The sequence below is a fragment of the Cyprinodon tularosa genome, unplaced genomic scaffold (assembly GCF_016077235.1).
Source record: "Cyprinodon tularosa strain WSP-4 unplaced genomic scaffold, ASM1607723v1 ctg161, whole genome shotgun sequence".
NCBI classification, from domain to species: domain Eukaryota; kingdom Metazoa; phylum Chordata; class Actinopteri; order Cyprinodontiformes; family Cyprinodontidae; genus Cyprinodon; species Cyprinodon tularosa.
Genome location: NW_024038449.1, coordinates 1,852,972 through 1,865,349, shown reverse-complemented (window position 1 = coordinate 1,865,349; position 12,378 = coordinate 1,852,972).

Here is a 12,378-nt window from a genome sequence, read left to right as displayed (position 1 = left end):
ACCCCAGATTTCAAACCAAAATTCATCCTGTAAAAGTCTTAAACACAAATATTATAACACCATGGTTGAAAAAAATAATAAAAAGACATTATTATCCAATAGTTCTAATATTCTTCAGTTTTGAGTGAACCTTTTTAAAAACTCCAAATTATACACACAACCGTATTTCATGATAGCCCACTGTTATTAAATGGCTACCTATACCCCCTGTAGGAAAACCCAAAAACCGTTCATGTGGTCATGTAATATGCGAAATGGGCTGCACACGAAGATCGTCCTACAAGAAACAAAGTCATTCATTAGCGTTTCAACATGTCCCACATTAACAGTGTAGAAAACACTGTTACGCAGAAAAACATCCATATGTTCTCATTTTTGTTCTCTTACAATCAGTGAGGGTGTTCCATCCTGTCAGGAAACCTAGAAATTTAAGTGATTGTCAATGTTACAGTATTATAATAAACAATTGGATCATTCCAGTGCTCAAGCCTGGAACTGATGCAACACATTTCACCCGCTGAGAAAGTAAAAACATCTGTAAATCTGTTATTTTGTACTTTTCATTTCAACACAAAACACAGTCCTAAAGCAATTCACATCAAAATCCAAGAATCCTGAAAGCGTGAGCTGGAAATAGCACAGAACTGAAGCACTCCCAAAATGCAAATAAGGGGGGTCAATCAGTCCCCCTGCTGTGAAACAAAACTTGCATCCAAAACGGAGACACCGCTGTCCCACAGAAGCACATTTTAACAGAAAGTTAGTAATACAACATCCAGCAAAAATATTTAACAATATTTCAGAACACAATCTTGAAACACAAATCACTTCCGCACAATCTCAGCACAATTCAGACACAGACAGACGAATAGACAGCAGCGCGTGGTGGGACATAGGCTACAGTATAACGGGGGAAGACAGACACACAGCCACAAACACAAAGAAACATACAAAACACAGAAACACAGACAACGTTGTAGTTCAGTCAAGAAAAGACAGAAAAAAAGAAAAGAAAACGTCAGGAGCCGGCTAAAAGAATGTATGACGCATCTTTTAATTGTCCAATTTCAATTTTACAAATCCCTTTTATTCTCATTTCAACTTCTCAGTCCTACACTTCAGAGCTGGGTCAAGCTCGAGGCGAAAATAAGCCTCAATTTAGTTTATTCGATCACTCAATCCACCCAGTGACAAAAGGTTTTTTCTTTTTCAGCTGGGGAGAGCGATTGAACCCGTATTAAATCAAATAATTTATTTTAGTCCTTTATACTATAAGCAACCCGCTTAAGGGTGCCAAAGAAAGGTGATCCAACCTGCTATTAGTCCTTTATTTTCCACGAGTGATACAACTCGGTCCAATTAACCTGCTATAAGTCCTTTTCCATGAGTGATACAACTCGATCCAATTAACCCAAATAATTATAAGTCCACTGGAGATGAGTCGAAATCTCCGGCTGATACAAGCCAAAACTAACCAATACTCAAATTTCCAAAATACTTTTTTAGAGGCCCAGGCATTGCTCCTCAGGGTAAAAAGAATATACATTTTTTAAAACCCAGCTTAAGTCAGAGTTAACGTAAAGGCTCTGTTTTGAACTAGCAACAGTTCCCTGTAATGTGTATTTATTCAAATCCTTAAACAACTGACTCTTTTAGAAGGGATTTTATCTACCTCTGCAGCATCTGAATTCTGTGAGGCCGCACACAGCAAATCAGCCCCGGTCCGACGACACACGGCGCTTCAGACAACTAAAAAAATAATCAAATACTGTCTTACCACACCGAAGCGTCGGGCCGAAACGGATCAATCAGGACCAAACAGCCGTCCGCCGAGACTCCAGAACCGGCACGAGCCCCCAATTGTAAAGGAAGAAAATATTCTAACATAGTTAACTTTGGAAAAAGATTGGCTTCTGATTCTTCCCTTCCCCAGGTCCACTCGGCGAGCTGCGTTTGGTAATAAAACCAACATTGCGTGTTGACGTCACAGAATTACAGAGTTTAATCCAATATAAGACAATGCATACACTTTAGAAATAAGACAATGCACAAACCTACACCAGAAACTGCAGAACAACAGAGACATACATTCCATTACCTGACATAGGAGGAAAGAAAGCAAAGAGTACAGAGACATCTTTGGAGAGTTGCAAGGGCAAATCTGATCTTTTTCTTCTATTTAGAAAGCTTTATCCTCTTATATCTAATCCATTCAAAAAGGGGCTGGCCCTCGGTCCTCCAACCAAACGCCATCTCTGACACTGCTAGGGCTTCCCCTTATTTACTGCAAACATCTGGGGTCATTTGCTTCTTTGTTTTAACAAGAAAAGGCGGAAAGCTTGTCCTGGCATCTAGAATTCTTAGGGTCATAAAACACAAGATAAGCTTTCACAGACAGCTTGTGGAATGCGGGGGGCCTCACCATAAATTTTCAGGAACAAACTTAAATTTAGTAATCTGGTTCAAGGAAAGGTTATCTTCACAAACTTGTTCAAAATAAGAAATATGTTCAAGTGAGAGTGTTTACACATGCCATAAGATTAACTGTATTAAAGTCTAAAAATAATAATTTTTCTTTAACAATAGATAGATAGATAGATAGATAGATAGATAGATAGATAGATAGATAGATAGATAGATAGATAGATAGATAGATAGATAGATAGATAGATAGATAGATGTTGCAGTACACAGGATTTCAGAATTAGACATCCCCAGTTATTAATTTCATATACTCACCAGATCTGAATGCCCTGTTAAAAAACTTCACATGGCGTTCCCCCCTGATGTCATTTATGTTGAGTTGCAATAAATGCAAAACTCTCTGCAGGTTCTTGTCTTTGTCGTCCCCTCTATTCAGCTGGCTTTGGAAACACACGGCGAGAAGGTGGGGGCCGGGTGGTGAGGGTTACGGGGGCGAGAAACGCAAAAGTAACGCAATAGTTACTTTTACTAGTAACTAGTTACTTTTATTGTGGAGTAACTCAGTTAGTAACTCAGTTACTTTTTGGGAGAAGTAACTAGTAACTATAACTAATTACTTTTTCAAAGTAACGTGCCCAACACTGCCTGCCTGTCTAGTCATCATGAGGAGCAGAGCTTTCTCCCGCTCAGTTCAGGGATACATTCCCTCCTGCTTTTTGTAATACCAATACTTTACTTCTGTTCAAATCAAGGAGGAAAAAACTCATCTGTTCGACACTGCATATTTTTACTGCCCATACATTTTTTATATTTTGCATTGTTGATTTATGTTTATTGTACAGTGACCTTGGGTCCCTTTAAAAAGATAATTATTATTGTCATTATCTTTCAAATTTGTGAAAAAGACAAGGTTGACTCCCATTTTTAACCATTTGCCAAATAATAAAACTTGACAGCCAATTAAAATACCGCAGGATAACATCTTCTTCTGAGCAGTACTGAAAGATAGACATCTTCAAAGCATTTTCATTTGTCAGCTTTTTCATGGTGTTAAGTAAAGATAAAAGTGAAGTCATTTGTTTGACAGGTGGGTCTACCTATTTTATGTGAGCCAGCAGTTTGATGTGACATTTATATTCTACAGACACATAGTCTTGGTGTTTTATAACAACCTATTAAATGAAGAGAAAAGATGGTATGGAGCTTTTGTAGACTAATACGCAGAAAGGCAGAAGAGTTGAAAACTTTTTAAAGTAGAAGATTGGTCATATTAAGAACTCAAACTTCTGAAAGTACTTTAAATATGAAATTATTGCATATTGTTCAATAAATGATAAGTGTTTTAATTAAGAGTAATTTTCATTAGACATCCATGTTTGTCAGAGAACACTAGTGCCACCTGCAGGTTTGTGACGTCATGGTACGGTTTCGGCTGTTGAGCAAGTCCCAATGCTGTATCTGGCATCTGTCACAATGCACTATTATTCAAGTCATCTTAAAACATTCTTCTTCAAAATGTTGGCTACATAATGACGTGTTTTTTCTCTGGCCAGAAGTTCGATTTCAAATCCTCCCTCTGTAAAGCTACAGTGTGTAATAATTACAGGGATATACAGTCAGAAATGTAATATATTATACATAACTATGTTATTTATCATCATCTACGAGCTCAGCCTCTTAACCTTAATATTTGCGTTGCCTTAGAATTCGTTATTTATAATTACATAGGAGCAGGTCTCGCAGCCATGAAGGCAGACATCTTTGCGCTACGGCAGCGCAGAGCCAACAAACTAGCGATTGCGAGATCGCCCATTACGCTCGAAAGTAACTACGGCAAGTTGAGAGAGATGAACTGAGACGGTACTGAACACACAGACTAATGAAATACTATCTGTAAAATTATCTATGTAAACAAACCTCATCACTTGAGAAGGTAGGTGATGCGGACGTCGTGGAAGACATTTTGTCCCGTAACGCACGCCGTACTGTTGGGGGGGAGAAGCGGTGGGGGGTAGATGTTCATGTTGCTGCGGTCTGCAGTCTGGACGTTAGATGTCGCTAAAAATTACACACTGTAGCTTTAAGTAAGCAAACCAACGGCAAACACGTCCGTGGTGGATCATGAAACGATGTATTACAACATCCAACTGCCATTCACATGGGCATGGTCAATTTAACTATAGCTCTCGCAAATTTCAACTGTGAATTTCTCTTAAAATCTTAAATAATTGTTGTTGACTTCACATGTGTCTAGTAGTCCCCATTGTTTTTGTTTTTGTAAAGCGGGGAGAATGGCATTAGGTTAAAGCACCATGACGTAACTGCCAGAAGATGTCAGGAGTGAGGTGATACTATATGTGGCCAAAAAGGGCCAGTCCTGGACTCAGTGATCGTGACAAAAATAATTGTTTTTATTTTTTACTGATTTATACTATATGTATTTAATCACAGCAATCGTATTAGTTTAGGTATAAATAATGATCCATTGATTGTTCCTTCCTAACCGGATTATTCCTTTAAAATGTAAATATCAGAAGGACAAAGTAAAGGCTGGTAGCAGGTCGATTTGATTACATGACGCTGAATCTGCTTTAACTGCAAAACTTCTTTCTTTCTTTTTATTTATTTATTTAAGCATTTTACTTTTTTGGCAGGCGGTAAACTGCAACTAGATTAATATTGCAATCAAAGAAATCTTTTTACGCAGGCCGGGCACCTCGGGGTGCATTTCTGCCCTACTCAGGACACTGGCTTGTGACATTTTATGCGTTATACATAAGATAGGCTGTGGTTGGACATAATTTCTGGACTCCTTATGAATACTCTATGTATATGCCCAAAATTTAAAAAATACATAGAAAGTTCAGCGTATGCCAGTGTTTTAGAAACTTCTGGGACGTCAAGATACACTGGCAATATCGTCAAGGTGTGACAGGGGCTTAGTAATTGATTAGTAGTATTATGTTTGTAATTAATACACAAATAATTCAGATTTCTCCATACGTTTCAGTTAGATTTTCTCTAAAAACAAGAATGTATAACTCAAACTTAACACATTTGTCTTGTCAGAAATTTTACAAAATAATCTGTTTTGATAACTTTGTCTAAGTAATTACTTTCAACATTCGGGTAAAGGGTCTTGGCATATGTCATGCTTCAGTCTACTCATAAGACAAACTTGTTTTAGTTGATATCTTTATTAGTTTCTCTCTTGGATCTTGTTGGTAACGGATGCTGCCTGCAGGACGAGACAATATAACAGTGTTGGAAATATATATATATATATATATATATATATATATATATATATATATATATATATATATATATATATATATATATATATATATATATATATATATTGACTTGAGTAGTAGAAGTAGTACTAGAAGATAAATAAAAAAGAATAATTTCTCTCTCCCTGCTATCCACAAAAGACAAGTGTTGGTGATGTATCAACTTGTTAGGGTGGAACTTTGTTTAAGCTCAGGGAGTTTTGGTAGAGAATTTGTAAATTGAGTGATCTCTGTCTTGTTACCTCAAACACAAAAAGACACATTAACAGAAAACGCTGCTCTATGACAGTTAGAAGTTAAGTGACTGATTTTTCTGTTTCTCTCTTACTTGATACATTTTCTTGTCCAACTCTGATATGGGAAGCTGATAGACTATGACTGATGCCCTATGAGAGCTACACTAAAGAACATCATTATCCAAGCTACCTGCTGGTGGAACAGATGGGATCGGATTACCTTGTGCACCCTACTGACAGCTGTAATATTGGAAGCAGACATTTATCAATGACAACAAAGGAGGACTCTGCATGACATTTGCAATGCTCAAATACTTCCTCTGTTATATGGTTGTTCAAAGTGTATGTTCCTATCACTATTCTCTAGTGAAAGAGAAGCTCGAATAATATATAAATGAAATACTTAGAGGCTGTAGGGAGTGAGATGTAGACAACATAGGGGATTTTCTTGATACAACTTTGACATTGTAATGATACAGACAAATCATAAGGCAGAAGTTTCTTTCTGCATGTTGTCACAGGAGGAACAATTTTGTTTGAACAAGCAGTATTTCTCATAAATAACCCATATTTTATAGGTAGGTTCAAAATATGCGTTACACCTTAAGGCCAGCTTTTTGGCGAATAAGAGCTTGCCTCTGTAATAGACTGTTTTGGTCACACTATTTGTATTGAGTCTTTCTGTTAAACTGCAAATATACAACATTCAGCAGTTACTACATCTTTAAGAAATGTATCTGTACAAGTTTGAAAGTCTAGAATAATTTTTTATATAATTTCCTTTCTAAAATAAAAAACTTGAATATTTCATAGATTTGTGAAATATATAAATAAATACTCAATGTGAAAGCAACAAAACCTTCAGGCTTAAGCATTTTATCCAGTGGCAAAACTTTGGGTCTACCTTTGAGGGGGTTCAAGTGGAAATGACATGGTTAACCAAGCTAACTTCATTCACAAGATTGTGTCATACTGTTGTCAATGATTATATTACAAACTTGAAAAATATAAATGTAAAAGAAAAAAAAAATTAGGATTGTTTTATACATGTTTGACAAGGGTGCTGCCATGCTGCAGTACACCAAGCAGTGACATCACTGGGGTGGTCGCTGCTTCAGCTAGCAGTTAAACAAATAGATTAAACCAGCTATCCCTGACCACCATAAAACACTTAAACGGGGTGGAAGACAAAGCGGAAAGGACACTCAAGAGTCTAAATCCCATTGATTATACTTTTGAAATAGAATAGAAAATCCATTTATTCTCCCACAATGGGGAATGTTGGTGTTTACAGCAGCAAAAAACATATATAAGATTATTATAGCCCACCCTCTTCCACCTTCTTTGACTTCCACCTTCACCCTCGTTCCGGTCCCAAAGACGTCGCGCCCTAGCAACCCTCAGGACTACAGATCGGTAGCACTGACGTCCCATATCATGAAGACCTTTGAGAGGCTAGTCCTGGAGCAGCTAAGGCCCATGTTCAGGCCCTTCACTGATCCACTACAGTTCGCCTACCAGCCCCGCCTGGGAGTTGAGGACAGCATCATCTTCCTGCTGAACAGAGTCTACAATCACCTGGACAAGCCGGGCAGCACTGTGAGAATCATGTTCTTTGATTTCTCCAGTGCCTTCAACACCATCCGCCCAGCTCTACTAGGTGAGAAGATGACTGCGATGCAGGTGGAGGCCCCTATCGTGTCCTGGATTGTTGATTACCTGACAGGCAGACCACAGTATGTACGCCTACAGAACTGTGTGTCTGACAGGGTGGTCAGCATCACTGGGGCGCCTCAGGGGACTGTCCTCTCCCCCTTCCTCTTCACCCTTTTCACCTCAGACTTCAACTATTGCTCTGAGTCCTGCCACCTTCAGAAGTTTTCTGATGACTCAGCAATTGTTGGCTGCATTGAAAAGGGTGAGGAGAGTGAATACAGGACTGTGGTGGGCAACTTTGTCACTTGGAGTGAGCTGAACCACCTGCATCTCAACGTGACAAAGACTAAGGAGCTAATAGTGGATCTGAGAAGGACCAAAACATCTGTGACCCCTGTTTCCATCCAGGGGGTTGCTTTTGACATTGTGGAGGAGTATAAGTACCTGGGAGTGTACTTTAACAATAAGTTGGACTGGACTAGAAACACCGAGGCGGTCTACAAAAAGGGCCAAAGCCGACTATTCTTCCTGAGGAGGCTGAAGTCCTTTAACATCTGTGGGACAATGCTGAGGATGTTTTATGAGTCTGTTGTTGCTAGCACGCTCTTCTTCACGGTCACATGCTGGGGCAGTGGGCTGAGGGTTGCTGAAAACAACAGACTGAACAAACTGATCAAGAGGGCCGGTGATGTTGTGGGGGAGCAGCTGGACACCCTGACCACCGTGGCAGAGAGGAGAATGCTGTCCAGGTTTCAGTCCATCTTAGACAATGACTGACATCCTCTCCATGACACACTGGTCCAGCAGACGAGCTCCTTCAGCAAAAGACTCCTCCTACCCAGATGCACCACAGAGCACCACAGGAAATCATTCCTACCTGTGGTCATCAATCTATATAACGCCTCCCTCAAGTGATTCAGCTCCCCCCTCCGTAATTGACATTTATGCACTATTTTTGCATGCCACATATCACTTTACTTGGATTTATCACTTTACTTGGACTTTTCACTTTATTTGGATTTATTTTTTTTACATATGCATAGATATACATACAGATATATATACAGAAGAGCTACACTATATTGCCAAAAGTATTTGCTCACCCATCCAAATTATTGGAATCAGGTGTTCCAATCACTTCCATGGCCACAGGTGTATAAATTCAAGCACCTAGGCATGCAGACTGTTTTTACAAACATTTGTGAAAGAATGGGTCGCTCTCAGGAGCTCAGTGAATTCCAGCGTGGAACTGTGATAGGATGCCACCTGTGCAACAAATCCAGTCGTGAAATTTCCTCGCTCCTAAATATTCCACAGTCAACTGTCAGCTGTATTATAAGAAAATGGAAGTGTTTGGGAACGACAGCAACTCAGCCACGAAGAGGTAGGCCACGTAAACTGACGGAGCGGGGTCAGCGGATGCTGACGCGCATAGTGCGAAGAGGTCGCCAACTTTCTGCAGAGTCAATCACTACAGACCTCCAAACTTCATGTGGCCTTCAGATTAGCTCAAGAACAGTGCGCAGAGAGCTTCATGGAATGGGTTTCCATGGTCGAGCAGCTGCATCCAAGCCATACATCACCAAGTGCAATGCAAAGCGTCGGATGCGGTGGTGTAAAGCACGCCGCCACTGGACTCTAGAGCAGTGGAGACGCGTTCTCTGGAGTGACGAATCGCGCTTCTCCATCTGGCAATCTGATGGACGGGTCTGGGTTTGGCGGTTGCCAGGAGAACGGTACTTGTCTGACTGCATTGTGCCAAGTGTAAAGTTTGGTGGAGGGGGGATTATGGTGTGAGGTTGTTTTTCAGGAGCTGGGCTTGGCCCCTTAGTTCCAGTGAAAGGAACTCTGAATGCTTCAGCATACCAAGACATTTTGGACAATTCCATGCTCCCAACTTTGTGGGAACAGTTTGGAGCTGGCCCCTTCCTCTTCCAACATGACTGTGCACCAGTGCACAAAGCAAGGTCCATAAAGACATGGATGACAGAGTCTGGTGTGGATGAACTTGACTGGCCTGCACAGAGTCCTGACCTCAACCCGATAGAACACCTTTGGGATGAATTAGAGCGGAGACTGAGAGCCAGGCCTTCTCGTCCAACATCAGTGTGCGACCTCACAAATGCGCTTCTGGAAGAATGGTCAAAAATTCCCATAAACACACTCCTAAACCTTGTGGACAGCCTTCCCAGAAGAGTTGAAGCTGTTCTAGCTGCAAAGGGTGGACCGACGTCATATTGAACCCTATGGATTAGGAACGGGATGTCACTTAAGCTCATATGTGAGTCAAGGCAGGTGAGCAAATACTTTTGGCAATATAGTGTATATGTGTAAATATTTTAACTCTTTTTATTCTTATTTTTTATCTTTATTATATTGTATAGTTGGATGTGTGTATATATAATGTAAAACTGTAACTGGAGAGTGAAACAAAAGTAATTTCCCTCTGGGATTATTAAAGTATTTCTGATTCTGATTTGCCCTGTGACTGAAGCCGTAGTAAAGAAAGAGGAGGCAGTTGTGAGTGGACTTGAGCACCCCAGGCTTAGGAGAAGATAGCTTGTCGAGCTAATACAGTAGGTTTATATGCAGTCCCCTAAAGCAGGCCATTTTACATTAATTAAAAGCACTCTCTTTTCTGTTGTTCCATACAGCATGTATGTAGATCACTAAAATAAGATTATTCCTGGTCAAAATCATATTCCTAGGCAGAACTGTGATAACATATTTTTTTAAAATACATATTTGCAAACAGAAACTGAATTTCAGAAAGTAAAAAAAAAAAATTGTATTAGTAAAAATTAAGTTTTACCAGGTTCAACTGGCACTGTCTATGACCCCGCCCTCGGATTCCCCTTCGGATTGTATCTGGATCTCGGATAAATTGGCTATGACTCTGGATCAGCTCACGCATCTCATACTTTGGTTTGTCCCCTTGATCATTCTGCCTGTCTCTGGATCTGACTCTGTCCATTTCCCTAGACATATGAGTAACTGTCAAAGAAGGATTCCTCCAAACCAACCTGGAAAGATTCAAGAATCCTCAGAGATTTACCAGTGACCTCACATGCCAACCTGCTTCCTCAAAAACTCTCAAAGTTTGCCCTCAAACTCAGGGAAGGTTAGTGAACCAGCATTCAACATCACAAACATTGTCCTCTGGTTCTGCCTGGGGCCTATTCAGTCTTGTTCCAGAAGTTCTGGTTCCTGACTCCTGAACTGCGACAGTTTCATATTTTAATAAACTAGCCAAAAATTATCCATTGCCAGAGCAACAGTGGCGTGCTAGCATGGAGAAATCTATTATCCAGCTAGAATCTTGTGTCTGTCAGATTTTAGTCCACTTATGTACACAAACCCAGTCTGACTCTCCACTTTTGCATTCGTCAGCTCCCGTAATTGCCCCTACTGTGCTGCTTGTTTCTGCAGAGAGCCTAAGCTGTTGCCTCCTGAACTTTTTCGAGGTTATCCGGAACAATACAGAGCTTTCCTGACTCAGTGTGAAATACATTTTAAGCTTCAGCCTTCAGCCTACCCCACCGATCGAGCTAAGGTGGCTTACGTTATATCTTTATTAGCTCGAAAAGCTAAGTTATGGAGAACTTCTGAATAGCAGAACAGGTCACTAATTTGTCAGTCCTACCTGAGTGTTTGGTCCAATCTGCCAAGCCATGAAGCCACCACGGGGCTTCTATCCTTAAGACAAGGTGATAGGTCAGCTTTGGACAATTTTAATTCTTTCCATTAGTTCAACCCAGTCTCATGGGAAAATGTACCCCCACTACGTTGGTCCACACTGCAAAACGTAGTGGAGGTACATTAATGGCCATTTGTTTGTGGTACTGTTAGGTTTCTTCTGCCTATACGCTTTCTAATGTTTTACGTCCTAGTCACGTGACTTTCAAGATTCCAGCTGGAAGAAGAAAAAAAACATATATATGGCCGACATTCGCTCATTTTTTTGTGGAAAAATTAATGACTTGAGTTTGTTTTTGCATTTTTGATTACATTTCTAGTGAGAAATGTATAGTTTGTTGCCAGAATATTTACTCAGGGAATGTACATATTCACTTGCTTGTTCGTTTCTAATTTCAATCAGTTTCTGCATTTAAATGGGTTTTGATTACATTTATAGCGACAAGTGTAGGGTTTATTTACATAATATTTACTTCGTGAACATACATAATCACCCGCTTGCTAGTTTTTGCTACGTTTTTCGGATCTCGTCAGGATTATGTGAAATTGCAACGTTTTGGCTGCTACCCATCGCCTAGCATTTAGCTGCCGCCCCGATTCAACATTGAATTCTTTGTGATTTAACTCCATCTGACGGATCAAACCCTCGCCACTGCGTGCGTTGCGTCTGAGGTTGATTTTCAGATCAATGCATTACGTCGTGGCATACGGGAGAAACTAATTAAACTAGTTTAAAAAAAGGATCATGGGTTAAGATCGGATGTGTTTTATTTGGAAATCTACCGGATCCTTTGTGCAATTAACTTCCTGTTTGGTGCGATCTCATTGATGGGTTTTGACCAGATTTTGACCAAAGAGGAACTAAAAAAACAAAAAACAATTTGAATACACAACCAGAATATCTGGAATCAGTGACAGAGAGCGACTGGGACCAGAAGTTTATTAATTTCTCCCCACTGATTTCCATTCAAAATGTTTTCGCTCCCACCGGGCTCTAGGGAAGGGGCGGGCATACCGCCACCTACTGTTCATGAGTGTGTAGCAACATTGTTTTACATCTATTAAATTCT